Source organism: Anthonomus grandis, chromosome 3 (assembly GCF_022605725.1).
Source record: "Anthonomus grandis grandis chromosome 3, icAntGran1.3, whole genome shotgun sequence".
Lineage (NCBI taxonomy): Eukaryota > Metazoa > Arthropoda > Insecta > Coleoptera > Curculionidae > Anthonomus > Anthonomus grandis.
In genome coordinates, this window is record NC_065548.1 from 44168665 (window position 1) to 44188036 (window position 19372).

The 19372-nt window shown below is 33.0% G+C and overlaps 1 protein-coding gene and 1 long non-coding RNA gene across 2 annotated transcripts in view; one reads left to right on the forward strand and one right to left on the reverse strand.

The window, feature by feature from the left end:
• The window catches only part of LOC126734717 (rootletin), a 439794-nt gene that overhangs the window by 14598 nt on the left and 405824 nt on the right, over positions 1–19372 (forward strand). The gene's annotated exons all lie outside the window — the stretch shown is intronic.
• LOC126734723 (uncharacterized) lies at positions 3003–4493 on the reverse strand. The gene is made up of 2 exons (XR_007660153.1): positions 3990–4493; positions 3003–3930 (listed from the first exon to the last, which is right to left on the reverse strand). It is a non-coding gene; the product is annotated as an uncharacterized LOC126734723 (long non-coding RNA).

Sequence of the window (19372 nt, forward strand, 5' to 3'; positions counted from 1 at the left end):
CCATTCATTTTATCTAGTGCTCTGCTAAGACTTGTATCACTACATGCCAAAAATGTATTATCAGCAAAAAGGTTTATAAATTTACAATTTACAAAAAGCCCAATATCATTCATATACAATATAAATAGAAGAGGTCGCAAAACACTTCCTTGAGGTAGTCCCATATTGTTATTTAGTTCAGTAGACTTATTTCCATTAAACCTTACTCTCTGTTTTCGATTACTTAGATAGTCAACAAACCAGTTATAAACAATGCCAGCAAAGCCATAGTTCTTTAATTTTTGCAATAATATGTCCCTATCAATAGTTTCAAAAGCTCTCCTTAAGTCCAAGAACACCCCAACCACATATTTATTATTATCAAGATCAGTTTTTATTTTAGATAAGGTCAATTGAAGGGCTGATTCGCATGAATGCCCACCACGAAAACCTGATTGATTAGTCATCAAAATTTCATTACTTGTATTATATTCCAAGATTTGATCATATACTGCCATTTCTATAACTTTTTCAATAGGAGGTAAAGTATTTATTGGTCTAAATTCACTGGCGTTTATTGTATTATTGACCTTTGGAATTGGAATAACTGTGCTATAGATTTTAGTTTTTCAGGGATTTTACCAGAGCTAAGAGATGTATTCAATAAATTCAATATAACATGACCAATAGTTTCAAATAAAGATTTTAAAATTTTTGCATTTAGTATTTCATGTATTGAACATTTATTGTCAAGTTTATTAATTATTTTTTGAGCATCAGATAAAGTCAATAACTTAAATTTAGACATTTCGAAATTTAAATTGGCATCAATATTATTCCATTTCTGTTGGCTTGGTATACTTTCATTAATTTGTTCAATACTAGCGACAAAATAAAAATTAAATATTTTTGCAATTTCCGAGCTATCTGTAAAGACTCTCTGTTCACCCTCACCATTAAAGAAAATTGAATTTGGAACTTTAGAAACCCCTCCATTAATTACACTCTTCAATGTCGTCCACATTTCTTTGGGATTACCCTTAAACATGTCTATCTTCTCAAAATAGTAATGTTCTTTCTTCAATCTCAAAAGATTAACAACATTAGTCCTATGAGCTTTGAACTCCTGCCATTTATTTGGTCTTTCAATATCATTTGAATTTATAAAAATTTTATATGCCTTGTCACGAATTTTAATTCTATCAAAAACCTCATTATCAAACCAAGGCAAATTAGATTTGTATTTGCAATTCTTGATAGGAGCAATGTCATTAATCACCTTATAACAATTTTCCAATAATTCGTTAAAAATAACTTCAACATTGACAGAGTTCAAATTCCAATTACATTCAAATAATTTTAACCCTATAATGCTAAGATTTTTCTCACTTATACTTCTATACTTTTTGACCTGTTCATGTACATATAATTTATTGCAGAGGTTAACACTAATAACAGAATGGTCAGTAATTTTTGGAGTATCGTGCACCTCCACCAATAAGTTATTTTGATTTGTGAGCACATAATCAACCAAGGTAGCACTAACATCCGTTATTCTAGTTGGTACAGTGACTAATTGACTCACTCCATAGGATGTAAACAAATTTTTCAACTTAATACTATAAAAGCTGTTATTAAGAAAATGAACATTGAAATTACCCACTAAAACACATTTATTATTTTTAGAAAGTACAGAATCACATATATCTTCAAATCCCTCAATGAACTGTTAATCTGAGCTTGATGGAGAATGATATATGCAGCCAATAACCCAGACAAGACATCCTAAATTCACCTTAATAAGTTTACACCAAAAGTTATCCTTTAGCTCAATTTTTTTAATGTTTGAAAATGTATAGTTATCATTAATGTAAATCAAAACACCACCTGTATGTCTGCTGTTTGCGTCACACCTAACAATTGTATACTTTTCAATATACAATTCGCTATCGTCAATGTCTGTTGTTGTCCGCGTTTCACTTAGCAAGATAACTTTTGGATTAAAAGACGCAATGCTCTGTCGTATTTGATCTATATTTTTTAAAATACTCTCTGCATTAAGGTAAATTATGTCTGAGGAAAAAAGTATATTAGATGTTACTGCGAGTTTTTTTGATTTTCTTTTTTGTCCACAATAGTTGGTTTATTGTTGACAAATTTAATTATTTTGTTAGTTTGACCACCTTTAATAAGCTTTTGTAACTCTGCCTTGATACTTTTATAGTAGTCCCTTTGCATAATTGTTTGGTCACTATTTATCCGAACACCCGGAATGTTTATATGATTCCTATTTTTTAGCACACTTTTTGCATCTTCCTCTGACTCCAAAATAACTTTAATTGGACGAGTCCTATCTGCCGCAAATTTACCAAGTCGAAAATTTCTCACACCATCCTTGTTAAAATTAAAATTCTTCAATATGTCCCTGATTGTGTTGCTATCCTCAAGATTCCGTTCTGTCTGAGTTTTACTCATTTACATTAATACTTCTCTGAAATAAATATTGAATTTTCTTACAGAATATTCAAACTTTCCGGAGGAAATTCGAGCTGATATTGGGCATGGATGAGATCCCTGAAAGGCTAGCTACGAAACTCAGAGTTCACTTAAACAACTGATTATTGAATGAAATTTGGCCAATTTACATCAGGATCCTGATGGATTTCTAGAGCTTCACCCAAAGTTAGGGTAAAATTAGGGCTTATTCTGAATACACAATGGGCTGATAAAGTTTGAACAGTTTAATTCAGAAAATCCTGTATACCTAACTGTCACTATTTTTTCATGCAAAATCACCCCCTGAAGCTTGTCGCACTTATTTATTTGTTTTACCTATCTATTATTGATTTATAATACCTTAGAAACGGAATATGTTATGGTAGCAATAATACCTGCTATCACACCTAGGGCATTATAAGCGGGCATTATGATAACGCCCGGAAATTTTATTGCTTATCCAATTTTATTTCTCTCATAATAAAGAATAAACATCCATTTTATACAAAAAATAATGTTTCTTTAAATACTAAAAATTAAACTTTATTTCCAAAATACAAAATTACAATTTTGAAATGTCCCGGAAAATGTAGCTGATCCCACTATAGAATTGTCGGTGTTTTTTGTGATGGTAGAGGTGGCAGCACTAACGCTATTTTGTATAGTTTGTAAATTGTCCATTAAAAAATTTTCAATAGTCGATACGGAATTAACCTCGGAATTACCTGAATTGGCAATCATTTTGGCTACTTTATTTTTGGATGAAATACTTTCTTCTTTATATCCTTCAGCTACTGAAGAGCTTTTCCATTTCCCATCTTGTTTTAGCATTTCAAACGAAGCACCTGCCTCAACAAGTAAAGTTGACGATGTGCGACGCAAACAGTGGCCGGTATAAGCTTCTGCATTATCCAGTTTTAAAAATTTTGCGATCGATGTTGGGACGCTTCCTATAGTATTTTTTCCAACAGGTTGTACTGTACAGCGACTCTTTCTATAGGTAAGAAAGAATCTTCGCTCCTTTATTCTAGCTGGTCTTAATGCTGCGTACCTTTTTATTAAATTTAAAGCGCTTAAATCTTCTTCAATGATAGTAAAACTTTTTGAAGTTGAAGTTTTAGTTTCTGGTACCTTTATAACCAAGACCGTTCCTCTATCTTCAATATCATCAATGGTCATTTTGACCAACTCATCTCGTCTTAAACCTCCAAAAACACCCATTACCAATATGACTTTGTGTACCAAGTAGATATCATCAGGAGCCTTCTTAATAAATTTTATTATTTGTTCTCCTTCCAAAACTTTAGACTTCTTCGGGACATATCCTTTCGACTTAACTTTTAAAAAAGATATGAGACGATGGTATTACGAGATGTCTATATTTTTATAGACCATTAACGTAGACCTTAGGGCAGAATACTTAGTCCAGAGAGAGTTCGGACTGTATTTTTCCGACTAAAAATATTAAAATGTATTAAACATATGTACCTATTAAAATAAAATCAATAACTTACCAGTTCCTGAAAATATGCCATTAGAACGGTTTCGGTTATTAACAATTGCGTTGGCATCTTTCCAAATACCAAATATGCCATACTCCCGATCATACTGTTGCCTTGATTTAACTGGCAAAAGATTTTCGGTCGCTTTTATGGCCTTTTCTCTTATATTTTGTGGAATTTCTTCCATTTTAAGCAAATATTTAAACAAAAAAATGCCAACTGACTAACTGACAGAAACATCAAAGTAAAACTTAAATAATCACTGCAAGTCACTTGATAAATTTCTGTAGGTAGGTATGTACGTATCTGTACCTACCTGTACAGGTAGACCCTATTTTTTAATTAATATTAAAATTATTTTTGTTCATAAAAATCAATTTTTAGGTAAAACATAAAGCATTGTATGCACCACAGGCATTGTTAGATTCTAATGCCCATCAGGCGGAAACCTACTATATACCTACTATTTCCACCTTCCGGGCATTATCGTCCTTACAATGCCCTTGATACATAAATAGCTATTTTGGCCACGCATTCATTACCGTAACCACTTTTAATTTTAAGTATTATTATCGTCAGTTCATAATAAAGAAAAGAAGGTTAACATAATAAATTCATTTATTACAAAAATGGCAGCAACAACAAAACTATTTACGTATGTATGCGAGCATATGTTCATATGTTGTTTCCCTTAATATTTGGATAAATTGAAATCACGTGTCGATCACATATAGATCATTTAATTTAACTTAATAAACAATTAAGAAATAAATAGCACTTTAGATAGGTAAGTTAATCATTATTAATGTTTTGTCTGAATCTATTAATAAAGTTACCCTTGTCATATTAGATAATTTGTCTAAAGTATTAATAGTTATTATTACAATATCTCTTAAAAACTTTTAATATCTATTTTTTTTTGTTTAAACATATGATCGGATTATTCTTACACAGTTCAACAAAAAAATTACATTTGCTATATTGGAGAATCTTCTTCTTTTTCTCCTCAGACTGTATTCATTCATGATCCATTCATGAGTATAGTCCTCTTTTAAGTCCCTTCATGTCTCTCTATTCATTGCCACATTTCCCTGCGATCCTCTGGATATCGCAGGGCCATCTCGTCTGGGGTCTTCGTTACTACTTATTCTTTTTGTTAATAGTTCTTTAAGTTATTATTTTATTTGTCCATCTGTCAGTTTACTAAGTTTGGCCCGCTATATGCCCAGCTCACTACCACTTGAACTGGGCTATTCTCTTTAGCACGTCCATCAGCGAAATTCTTCTCCATATGGCTTCGTTGCATGTTTCTGATCATTTATTACTCGTGCAATAATAATTTCACACAATTCTAATAGCCTATCAAAATTGTGCTCTTGTACGTTTTTTGTAAGGATACCTGTATGATGATACTTGGCGTAGTCACTTTGAGTTCTTCAATAACGTGCCCTGAAATTGCCACTTCTGTTGCTTCATTTACTATAACATTTTCTATTTCACGTTTTTTGCTAGATTAACTGATACCATTTTGTGAAATTTTTTGACCAAATTGAAAATAACCATTGAAATCTCCAACGCCGGAACGCAGACAGGACGATGCCCGTAGACTCTGTGACCAAGGTTGAAAACATTCTTTTTTTCTAATTTTAAGATAAATGTACTGCATATTAATATTCAAAGTCTACGTAATAAGATATCTATGGGGAGAATGATATTGATTTTCTTTATGTGAACGAGCATTGGTTGAGCGAGCTTGAACTTTTGAGTTTTTAGATACATGGTATTTGTGCTGCTTATGGTTTCTACCGATTAACAACTGGCCACGGGGGTGTGGAAGTTTACATCAAATTGGCAGTGCTTTTAAAAGCCTCGACATATATCAATTTTCTGAAGAGATCACATGTGAAATGACTGGTATCTACCTTATGCAGACGTCAACCCAGTTATATAGATCATCCCTGGCAATTTCAGTGCGTTTATCCAGCTTTTGGCTGAGGCTCTAGACAAGCTTGATCTGTCCCTCAAGACTATCATAACAGGTGATTTTAATGTTCTATTTTAACAGCAATTCTAGGCAACTTTGTTTTCTCTTGCAATCTTTTGACCTCCATAAGTCGGTTTTTCAACTAGGGTGAAGGCGGTTATAGATAATGTCTTTACCAATTTGCAGCCAGATAAATTCTTATGCAAACCTCTTAAGCTGCATCACTTGTCTGACCACAAGAGTGTAATCTTCTCATTTAATTCAAGCTGTAAAGCTCAGAAATACACCAAAAGGTCCATTTATAGGCTAGTTACTCAAAAGGGCCCTTTCAGGCTCTATAACTATATTGAAACGGTTAACTGGGATTTCGTCGGTAAATCTCATATTAATATTGGTGTCAGACTTTAGAAGTTTGTGGACACGTTTACTGATACTGTTGAGTAATGTTTTCTATTAAAAACTAGATAGTATAACTAGAGGGAGAAGAAGGTGGACTGGTTTAACGATGAGCTAAAGGAAATGCGCTCAAGGCTGCATGAACTTCACTCGTTCAGCAAACAGTGCCCAGCTCTGTTTCCACCGATCTAACTTAAAAACTTAAAGTTTAAATATCAAACTAAGATTTGGGAAGCGAAGAGACATGTATATGATAATCTTATAAACCAAGCCAATAAACCACAGATAGCCAGGTGAAATATTATAAACAAAATACTAGTCCATGAAAATTTTCAGATATATCTAGTCTGAATGCTCATCAAGTCAATCACTTTTTTAACAAAAATTGTTGAAGACGTTATATCTAAACTATTCTATCCAAATAACTCATTTGAACAGGTTTTAGTGTAGTTCGACAAAAAATTTCCAGCCTTAAGAACAGCACTAATAAACATTGTTTTAATATATCAACAAAAATGGTCAAATCTCTGCATTATTCTTATTAATCTCTGCACAGTTTAGAGCATTTTTCTCGGGGGACTTAAAAAGGCAAGGTGATATACCCTTTTTAAATATAAGGGAGCAGCTGACGATTTATATAACTACTACCCCGTTTCCATATTGCCCACTCTATCTAAAATCTATAAATCCATCCTAAAAGATCAAATAACAAACTTTTTTGAAGAAAATTAATCTTTCTTACAAAGCCATTACGGTTTTCAAGCTAAAAAGTCAACAACCTTGAATGAACAATTGCAATGAACCCTTTTGTTGAAATTGTAGCATTTAGGTCTGGAGGCTGGCCATGATTCCTATGCATCCTTCTATAATTTCACAAAAGCGTTTGATTGTGTATCGCATGATACTTTAATCAAAAAACGAATGCAAAAAACAAAATGCTGAATGAAATTTTATTAATCAGAGGGTTGCTCTGATTCAATCTTACCTGTCTGGCCGAACTCAGTATGTTGCATAATAGTGAGTGCTGCATTGAAGAGGTGCAGCACAGTTGTCCCACAGGACTTGGTCTTGGGACCATTGCTCTTCCTGATATACATCAATAACTTAAGCAACTTTAGAGATAACCCATACATTTTGCAGATGACAAACATAATAAGGTACAATCCCGCTGACTCCACTAACCCCTTGGCTACTGTGTTAGAGAGAACGCAAAATGGAATAACAGACTGGACTTATTAACAAACTCAGACTCAATGTCTCCAAGACACAAAATATGAACTTTAGCCTTAAGGCCATTACTAAAATGTGACTCACAGGTCCATTTTCTCCACAGTTTTAGGGACCTAAGGGTACTAACTTTTACCAGTTGCTATATATTCCAACGCCTGATTTATCTAAGATCAAATTTATCCAATTTCGCATGCTATACTGATCTCCACGACTACTATACAAGACAATGTGGGAACATAGGCCTCACCTCCTACAGACTGGCGCGAACTAGGAGAGGCACGGATTATCATTATATTCGATTTTACAATGATTTACCCATATATGTAAGGTTGATAAATGAAAAGCTATTTATCAAAATTGTTAAGAATATTATACTTGACAAAGCATTCTATTCCCTATAGGACTGTCTGGTTTACTTTGCATTGTTTTGTTGCACACTAGCATATTCATTGTTTTACGATTATTTTATCCGCAATAACTGTATTTTAATGGTTCCTCTTATTTTTTTTCTGTGACTTGTATAAACACTTTAGTGGACGAATACCAATAAATAGTTCTTTAAAAAAATTGCACTCTACCTTTTTAATTCTACAACGAAATTAGGCAAACTTTACTGCCACTAAATATTGTAATCTGATAACAAAAATTAATGGCCTCAGGAATGGCTTTAAGCTTCTGGTGAGCTACTATTACATAATAATATTACAAATAGAAACGTTTGATTCTAAAATTTTGTTTCTGTACTTGTTTTTTAATAAAAATACATCACTAATTAATGAAACATCTTTTTTTTCGTTTTTTGACATTCATTCATTCATAATAGAATAGATTGCTAATATAGTATTTAAACAATTATACTATTCGGTAGTATGACATTGCATTCTCATTGTACCTAATTTCTAACAAAGGGTATAAAAAAAGGAATAGTGCAAGAAAGATTAATACTAGGGGTCTTAGACAGGGTCACACGCTTCTTGTCCTGGAGCCAATGCAGGACATTTTTTAAAAGACAAAACATAGGGGGCTTAGATAGGTAGGTAAACAATAGGGAAAAACAAAAGGATCTCCAAGTAACTAAAATTATTAACTAGTGCATATACTTTCAAGTTATATGTTCCTTTTGGACAATTTCAAAAATTTTAGGAAAATAGACTCCATTTTGTCTGCAATTAAGTGTGCCATAAGTGAAGTATGACACATAGGAAGCAAGCCAAGCTCTTTCAATTTATTATGCAGAAACATCACTGCGTCAAAATTATTTTTACATTCAAATAAAATATGGTTCAAATCATCAATTAACTGGTTGTCACAATTACATACAGTGCATCCCAAAAGTTATGTCTAAATTCATTTAAAATTCAGGGGTGTGTTCGAAAAAAAACGCTCGGACCCGTCGATTTTAATTTCAAGTTGCACATTTTTGTACGTGAAGTTTGTATATACAGGGTTGCTTAAAAATAAATTACGACCATCAACTTAATTTTTTCAAAGAAAGCACCTTTTTTTATTTCATCTTTGAATTTCGCGTGGAATTCTACGTATGTTTTGTAACGAAGTTACAAGATTTTATCTTTAATAGTAATAACAGTCTTTTATAAGACAACTTAGATAATTTTGCTCCGTTAACATTTTAACCTCTAAATTTATAATTTACATAACAAAAAGATACATTTTAAGAAACCAACTTAAAGAGGTTTCTGCCTGATAGTATCCTGGAAAGGTTCGATTTCTTATAGGTTATGCCTAGTTCTCCGTTGACTATGTTGTAGTCTCTGGCCTTATTGTTTCCAGCCCTGGTTATTCTTAGGATAATAAAGAACCACAAATGCCTAAAACTGAGAGGGTTTTCATCACTATGCTTCCAGTTTTCCGGTTATTTTTATGAAATTTTCCTTTCATGCTGTTGCATTGTTTACATGTTATATTTCGGTAAGTTTCAAGGTTTACCTACATTGGGAAGCTTTGTTAAATGAAGGGGCATGCCCGGTGTGGCAAAATATAATATAAACCATGATTCAGTTTCCTGCGGTTTTCCTGAAAAGCCGGTTTTCTTGTACACATGTGGCCAGCTTTTGTCCCGCTATTTTCACCTAGAAATTGTAGCGTTTTATTGTTCTATTCCTTATGTTCACTAACGCTCTATTGATATTTCATTAATTTCAATAATTACATTAATAATTTCAGTCAACTTCTTTTATTCATATTTCTTTAAATTCAGACTGTCAATGACATATTACTACTGTAACGCATCACTCTCCTGGTTTAATTATCCATGCTTTCTGTTGACGGTCCCGTCACTGCTCTGATTGGTCATAATTAATATTTTCTCTGATTGGCTGATATTGACAGCTCAGGCGAGAGGTGGGGTCGTTACTGATTTAGTCGGTACTGCATCCATTTTTGGAGGACTTGTTCCCGTGTTGCTGATAGGAGCACACGTAAAAGGCCAGTTTTTTATTTCCGAAGTTTGTGAAGCAGGAGGTGGCCAATATGGTTTGTAATTTATAGTCCTTAATCTTGTTCCTTTGGGGAACCGTTTATTTCATAATTCTGGTACAGGATGCCCAAGATTTTGATGGATAGATAATGAAACTTAGCAAGGTGAGTGTGTCACATTTTTAACGCCATTCAATTTTTATCGACAGTGAATATAATAGCAACCGTTGTTTTAGGGTTTTACTTTTCCATTTTCCTCTTTATTCTTCTTCAATTGTTGATGGCTGCAGGCTTTTGATTTCCCCGGGAAATAGCTGAAAGCGGTGGAGCTGGAGCCAGAGTTAGAGCTAGAATAAGAGATTCCCAGTCCGGATAGCTAAGCTCAAATGGCATACATTCACAGCCTCGATTTTGAAGGCTAGCTGTTCATTTCTTGGAGGAATACATAGGCCAGTTTAAACTTATTTAAATTTTTATTAATATACCTTTTATTTCAATTTAACGTTACAAATATTTAATCAATGTTATAATTTAATACGTCAATTTCTTATCTAGAATATTAGTTATTTTTTGTTCAGTATTTTTCAGTACCCTTTTTGGTAGTTAAGTAGATATAACTCGGTTAAGGCTGATATGCCTTAGGTAAAAAGGTTCATGAATTTTCCCCTGCGTAATACAAATATATACTAAAAACTTTAATAATTGCAATTTATTTTTCAAGTGCTGAAATCTATCTAGTAGCGAAATCATAATTTAAATGTTACTTTTGTCAAACTTATTTTAATCATATCAACATTATTCATATTTTAATTCATAATAAATTATTAGCATTTAACAGATTAGAACATGAGGTGTATTATACATATCTTTGATGTAAATATAATTTGGTTGTATTGTAAAGATATTTTTTTTTGCCTCTTTAAATCTACCTTATCCAGGGTCATTTAATTGTTAATTGAAACCTATATACCAAGTCTTTTTCTTAGTTTTCTTTCATTTATAAAAAAAACTAAGTGGCGCCCTCTTATTTAATAGTTATAATCAAGTTTAGATTTTTTAATAGCCAGTCATAAGTGAACCTTCGAACAATCTCAAGCCTCCAATAATTCTGAGCTACCGTCTGCAAACTCTTGGCAAAATAGTAACACTGTAAAGTTAACGTTACAAAATACCGGGTTTTGAGAGCTGAAACTAAGTTTGTTTACCGTATAAGGTCATCGCCTATAAATTTGTACCGTTTTCATGAGGAAAAGCTCTATTTTCATTAAGTTTTCCCAATTGCATTTTTATCCAACCATTGGTTCCGAGGATGTTCGTGAGTCGTCGGCATCCAAATTCCTGCGATGGGTATAAAAAGGTTCCAGGTCCACCAAGGTGACACATACCTTTCGAGCGAAGTACCAGTATTTTCTCCGTATTTCAATACCGTTAAATTTTCAATATTTACAATAAAACTTTGTTTTGACGTTGATAGTGTGAATTGGGTTAGGTAAGAGCCACCTGTTGACAGTTGACCAGCCGCTTCCAAGCTCGCGTAATAAAGTTTTTATCGAATCCGTTGCTATTGATATCGTTCCGTTTTATTTAATTTTGAAACTGTTGTTTGGACCCATCTTTCTTCGTGTTTTGTGGGGCAAGCAACAGCTGCGATTGATAACTGGTGCCTGGACACAATCTTTCTTCGTGTTTTGAGGGCAGGTAGTAAGCGGGATATATTGATAAAATAATCGTAAAATTATCCGCGTTACGGTATTTTAGTCGCCATTTTTACAAGCTTGGAAGACGTTGGTATTTTATTTTTCCGCTGTGAGTTTTTATCTGTGATTAATTATTAGAATATTCATATTGATTCCGTTCCGCTTTATGAACTTTTAAAAACTGTGGTTTGGACACTATCTTTCTTCGCGTTTTGTAGGGCAGGTAGTAAACGGGTGATTAAACCAACGTTTTATTAGTTCCGTTCGCGAAAAATTACATTCTTGTTTGCAACCAGAGAAACACTCACTGCGGATTTATTTTGTATCTAATTGATAATTTTTATTGTCGACTTTTTATTTTCTGCTCTGTCTGCGGCCGTACCATTCCGTTTAATTATTTGATTGATGAAAACTACTGCTTGGACACTATCTTTCTTCGTGTTTTGTAAGGCAGGCAGTAGCCGCGTTTGTTAATTATTACTTGGCTTTTCAAAGTGGTGAGAGACAAGTAATAACCGAGTCCGTGATGTCATAATTATTATCCGTATAGCAACAGAGCAGAAGTAAATGTCGACCGATTGATTGAGATTGCTTCGCTTGATTGGTGTTGAGTTTCCGGCTTTGCTTAACGAATGTCATCCGTAACTGCTTGTACAAAACATCATAACCCCGTCCCTTAAATCATTCTATTTTGAGTCATTAACAGAGTGTCGAATTTTCCGGTACATTTTCCCAAATAACTGCCTGTGCTTAATCATAGAAATTGGTAATGGGGATTGTTAGATTTTAAGGATTTTTTTTTTGTTCATTTAGTTTTAAGCAACCAAACCTGTTACTTACTTATTAGTATCTATTTGTAATAATAAAGATTAAGAGCAATAAGATCTCATTATAACCGGACAGTCTACTTTCAATCTTTACCTGGTTTCTTCACTGTCTAAAGGCTTACCCGAGAGGCTAGAGGGGACTCTAAGCTCCTTTAATTACTTAGAGTGGCGCCCGGGGCACTTTGTCAACTTTTTCTCCTATAACTGTACAAAGAAATAGTGGGGGGGGGGTGACGGATACCCTGCGACGTCAAAGGTTAGAGGGTGGACATACGGCGAGTACGTAAGTATCCCCGCTACAGTTTCATGCATCATGTCCTATACCTAAAGTCAACAGTTATCGAAAAAAAGACGATTCATGTAATAAATAAAAAAAAAACAAAAATTAAGTTAAATGTTCAAAATGGTTGTCATTCACGGCTTGACAAAATCCAAGGCGATCAATAAAGTCTCATTGCACATTTTCAATCATTTCCGGAGTTATGGCGCGTATTTCTCTGCGAATTCTCTCTTTCAAGTCGTCTAGATTATTTGGCCTATTATAACAAATACCTTCGACTTGAGGTATTCCCACAAAAAAAAGTCCATTGGTGTTAGGTCAGGTGACCTAGCAGGCCATTCGATGGGTCCTCTCCTTCCTATCCACCGATTGGGAAAGGTTTCATCCAAAAATGTACGCACAGTGGCAGCATAGTGCGGAGGAGCGCCATCTTGCTGGAAAATTAGTTCTTCGTCAGGATAGTCTGGGTCCAATGGATTTGGAAATAAAGAAAATAATGGATTTGGAAGAGTAATAGGTCCCTTTTTCTTTGAACAGACTATAACGAGACAAGTGTATCTCGATTTTCTCGAATTTGAATTAGTTCCAGCATTACTAGCTTGATGAAAAGAATACGGAAAAAAATTCAGGTTGTTATTTTGTTTTTTCCACGTCTAATCTTCGGAATTGCTGTTTATGTTGGTACTTTCCGTTTTAAATTATAAACGAATTGTAGATTTGGCAAACCCTAACGGGCAACATTTTGAACATTTATTGAAATAAAAACTGATATTTTCATGTTTTTGTTTTCTATCTGAACAAATTAACATAAACAAAGATTTTTCTAATTTTCTCGAAAACGAATCGACCGATTTTAAAAAATCAAACGTCAAAATAAAAGACTTTGAAAGACCTTTTAAACAAGCTATTACTCGATACTCCTTGCCTTTAAAATTTTTAAGGTGATGACTCTGGTGGGCAGAGGGTGAAGTAATTTTAGGTTAGAAAGTTGTCCCCCTTGACAAACCTTTTGACGTATTTCGGCGTTTTTTTTTTAAACAGTGGTTTTCGATAAATCCGTGGTTTTCAAATGAACACCCTGTATATATATATATATATGAGTCATTTATTCCTTATTTTATGTAATATGTGTTTTTAAAAATTATGTTTATGTTTATAATTTATGTAAATATTTATTAAAATTACCATAACCCACTAGAATTCTGAAGAAAGGTGTTTTCAAATATCTTAGAAAGTTAGAAGAGTAGCAACAATTTGCATTACATGCTGTCGTGTCCAAGGGTAAATTGTCTGTGGATATATACTACTTATATATCCACAGACAATTATATATCACTTATATAATAATAATAATAATGTTTATTTTCAAATGCAATATAACAAAAGAAATACAAGTAAATTTAATAAACATCGGCAATAAATACATAATGCCCCAGCCCTCAGGAGCTAGTACGCTGTGCGAGGACTTGCTGGTATTTTTTTTCTATAATTTGTTATATAAGCTTTGAAATTAGATTTATTTGGGTTAGTTGCCTGCAAATAATATTAATTTAGATAGATGTCAATTTTACCAGTGATACAATCAGGGTTTAGATCAAACCACAGCTGTTGTACGGCATTGGCCTATATAACTGATGATATTTCATCAGCATTTGATTCCAATACTGGACTATAGCAAGGCCTTTGATACTCTCAACCATGATCTTTTAATACATATTTTGTCATTTATTGGTTTAGGGGAGGGGGCATGCGAATTGATTGCTAATTATCTTAGAGATAGGTATAAAGCTGTTTCTTATAATGGCGTAGATTCTGGTTTTTTAGAGATTTCTTCTGGCGTGCCTCAGGGCTCGATCCTTGGGCCAATCCTTTTTTCAATCTATGTATCAAACATAGCAAAAATATTTATATCATCTAAGCAGCACTATTATGCTGATGATACTCAAATATATTTCTCATTTGAACTAGGTGAAAGTTCCCAAGCAGTGGCTGCCATTAATTATGACCTTGCTAACGTTTACGAGTTTTCTAAAAATCATTGCTTACAATTAAATTCTATGAAATGAGCATTTATGCTGTTTGGGGGCAAGGGTAGCCGTAAGAATTTTTTACAGTATTATGGGGACTTAATTCATATCAATTACAAGCCTATAAAACACGTCGAGCACTGCAAGAGCTTGGGTTTGATTTTGGATAGTGATCTGCGACTCACGCAGCACGTAAATTCCTGTATTCAAAAAGGATTTTTAAACCTTAAAAATATTTATCCACATCGTTACGTTTTAAATAGAAATTTCACAGCTTAATCATTGCGATGCAGTGTATGGTCCATGCTTGAGAACTGCTGAAGAGAGTAGAATTCAGAAACTCCAAAATGCGTGTCTTAGATTAATATATGGCATAATGAAGCGCAACCCCATAAAACACAAGCTTACGGAAACTACTAGTTAGGTGGTTTACTATGCATAACAGAAGGATTTTTCACGCATCTTCAATGTTTTTTAAAATAATTAATTTAAGATCTCCACCTTACTTATATAATAAAATCAAATTTCGCACAGATGTTCACAATATTAACACCCGGTATAAAGGAAGGCTAATACCGCCGCTTCACTCAACCGAAACTTATAAAAGATCATTTTCTTATTAAATTTCAAAAATTATAAATAGCTGCCAAACTAATTCCGAAAACATTTTTAGCTTATATTCATTAAAAAAATACATTTTTAAAAAATTACTGCAGGAACAATAAGGCATAATTTAGTGGTTGTTTCGTTTTTTTTTACTTTCTTTTCTCTATTCCGATGATAATAACAAAAACAATTAATGCAATAATGAATATACTATATATTATGATATACATAGATATAACAGACTGTATCTTTTGTTTTGTGATGTGTTTTGTTTGTGGGGTTGAATTTGTTTCTTTTTCCTTGTGTAGGCGTACTTACATGCTGTCAGATATTCTCTTTTTTTGTTGCTGGCTGATATACTCTTTATAATTTATAGCGTTTATATTATTCCTATTTTGAAACTTAGTATAGTATAGATAATTAGTTTAGATGGAAGAACAGGCATTTAGATATCTGAATCTTTGTGCGCTGAATCTCGCCTTTAAACTATTAACTTTGTAATTGTATTTTTTTTCCTAAATAAAAAGACCTTTATTATTATTATTATTATTATATATATACTGCTTGTTAGACAAAAGCTTGAACTTCGGTAGAGATCTCGTACTCATATTCATTACAGACGCTAGATTTTGATACAATGAACTCAATCTCAGAGAAATCTATTGGTAGTGTCAAGGACTTCGAATTGGAACAGCTATTGAAATTTTCCTTGGAGTCTACTACTTTGCCACGTAATCTCTAGAAATAAAAATTAAAATAAAGTATGTAGTTGTAAAATTAAAAACCACTTTACTATTTGTATGCGCAAATTTCAAATAAAATAATATATGGTATATACTTTGCGCTTCAGATTAGTGCTATTCGCTTCATTATTTTCTTTATTCTCTGTTTTAGAATTACGAAATGTATCATCCTTAGAATTACTCACTTGGATCACACACAGGAATTTCTAATGTGGAACTGGCAGAAGCCTCTGACTTTCATAAGCCTTAATTTGCTTCGGCAATTGCTTGACTTCTTATGAATCTTATTTTTAAAATATTAGACTAATTGAAACTCCTTGTTAGCAATCAAACTAAAGTATATTAGTACCATTTGGGGATGATTACAGAAATAAATAAATGATCACATTGATCACATAACAAAAGTATTCTTCAAACTCTAATTACCAGTGATGAGGGAGCTACTACAGTACAGAAGCGTAAAAGCGTCAAAAACTTACAGTCCCGAATATTAAATTATAACATTACTAGTGCCATCTGTTACGCGTAGCTCAAAGCCTAATAATAATTATGAATATTTAATAATCAAATACAGAGATTATAAAAGTAGGTATAATAATATTCTAGATGTTTAACACACCTCCTTACTTTTATGCTCTCTACCTATTCCTTACAAAAATATAACAGGTAATTCTAATATTAAAAAGTCAACAAACCTACTTTAAGTTTAATAAATCTCTAAAGCAAATAAACTCCTCTTTACCCAGTGCCTTAGTAAGAATATCAGCTAAATTCTTGTCAGATTTAATTTTAAATTTTATGATATCTATTACCTAAGCTAAATAATTCGCATGTACAAAATGATATTGAATTTCAATATGCTAAGCATTTCTAGTATAGTTACCGTACGTAGATATTGCTTCAACGCCAGAATTAAATTCTTGGGTTGTCTTAAGTTCTTCCTTCACCTTGAGATCAATAAGCTCTTTGGGCGCTTCAAAACCAATACAAACAGTGTCATCTTCTACTATATCCACATGTCGCGCTACAATAATCTTATTACCTATTAGAACTCGGTATGCTACATCTGAATATTCAACAAGTATACCAAATTCAGCCCTTTTATCCCATTTGAAAGTTCTTTTTACTTCAGTAATTCTAACAAATATTTAAAAAATGGGGAAAAACAATAAAAATACTGTTATAAATTAACATTTTGGCCCACGGAGACAGAGATTTTGAAATACTTAAGAGGTTATTATTAATTTCTTTTACAAAAAAAACATTTTTAATAGTAACAGTTGACACCCTATCATAAATAAAGAAATTACAAATATCAGTACCTATCTTGGTTGCTTGTAGTATTTGACCATCTCCAAGTTGACATTATTTGGTATTTTTAAAGTTACAAATGTATTAAAGTATTTGTCATTATTAATTATGTGGTCTGTCATCCACTATCAAACACCTAAGTAACCTCATGAACCTCATGATTTGGACTCTGCAGTCTCTCGGTAGTCCAGGTTTGTCACACAAATAACACACCCTTAAGTGGTATTGCGGCTGCGATCTGGAATGACTGGTTGCCATAAATACATTAGACCTACCCTGGTTTGAACTGCTGACGGTCCATTTTCCAAAACTTTTAGCTTTATTTTTTTGCTTTAAAAATTCACAGGTTTTTTCAGCTTCTGGTAAAACATCAATTAGGTCACCTGTATAACTGTATGTGCTTGGCCGTGCCTTTAGTATATAGCTCAACTTCTCTACTTCCTTAATAGAAGCACCTGCAGCTCGTAAGTCATTTATACTTCTTTCAAAGGCATTGAAAAGGGCATTTACATCAGAAAAGTTCTCCAACTTAATTCCCTCAAGAGCACTTCGGTAGACAATCTGTAAAGCAGTAGAATGTATGTTATGCATTTCATCAAACTTTAACATAATTTTTCGTGCTGTGTCCAGGTGAGACACATATTTCAACTGCCTGTTAGAGAAATGCCACTCTATATGTAATTGATCGCCTTAATTTCCATTAGATTCCACTCCTCGTCGTTATCTGTAGCAGCCTTTTCACGAAGGACGACTTCCTTGCATGTTTTAAACTCCAGAAACTTACATAGACGGGTCTTCCAATTTCCATAATCCACACCATCAAATATCGGTATACAACATCATCACATTTGATCACGAGGGGCATCTTAAAAGTGATCGCTTCACATACTATTTCTCGAGAAAAATACGTTCACTATTTACAAGCACAAACAACCACTTTACATTTTACGTATTACAAAAACACTTAACCACGCTCTGCTACCATGTTAAAATGTTAGACTAATTGAAACTCCTTGTTAGCAATTAAACTAAAGTATATTAGTACTATTTAGTGGTGATTACAGAAATAAATAAATGATCACATAACAAAAGTATTCTTTAAAGTCTAATTACCAGTAATGAGGGAGCTACTACAGTAAGCGTAAAAGCGTGAAAACTTACAGTCCCGAATATTTTAATTATAACATTACTAGCGCCACCTGTTACGCGTAGCTCAAAGTCTAATGATAATTATGAATATTTAATAATTAAATTCAGAGATCATAAAAGTATAATAATATTCTAGATATTTAACACTTATCTTTGACAAAAACATTTCCACACTTCACTCTTAAAGACCACAAACCGAGATATACTTATGCTTAAGATAAGAAACTTACAAGTACATAATGAAATTAATATATGACTAGAAGTTTCTAAACCAGACTTACATAGAAGTTAGTAGGATATCACATAAAAAAAAGTAAATAACTTCATAAAAAAACATCAGCGTCAACCAAGGTCAGGCTTGCCTGGTAACTTTTAGTCCAATCAGAAGCTCGCATTTTAGCAGCTTCACACTCCACCTTTATTTACACTTTAGAATCACGAACTTAATAAATATACCTGGACAATGAAAAGTAAATGACCATTACTAAGGGGCCGCCATTTTGCGTGATTATATCCTTTCGATGTTGGTCACTCTGACAAATTTCAGTTGTGCCAATCGTAGGGAAACAAAACAATTGAAGTTTTTGAGAGGTTATGTTTACAAATACGAAATAGAAAGTTACATTTAGTTAAGAATTTAAGATAGTTGTGTTGTGTGATATGTGTTACAATAAATAAATAAGACAATGCAAGTCCGACAAGATGTTTT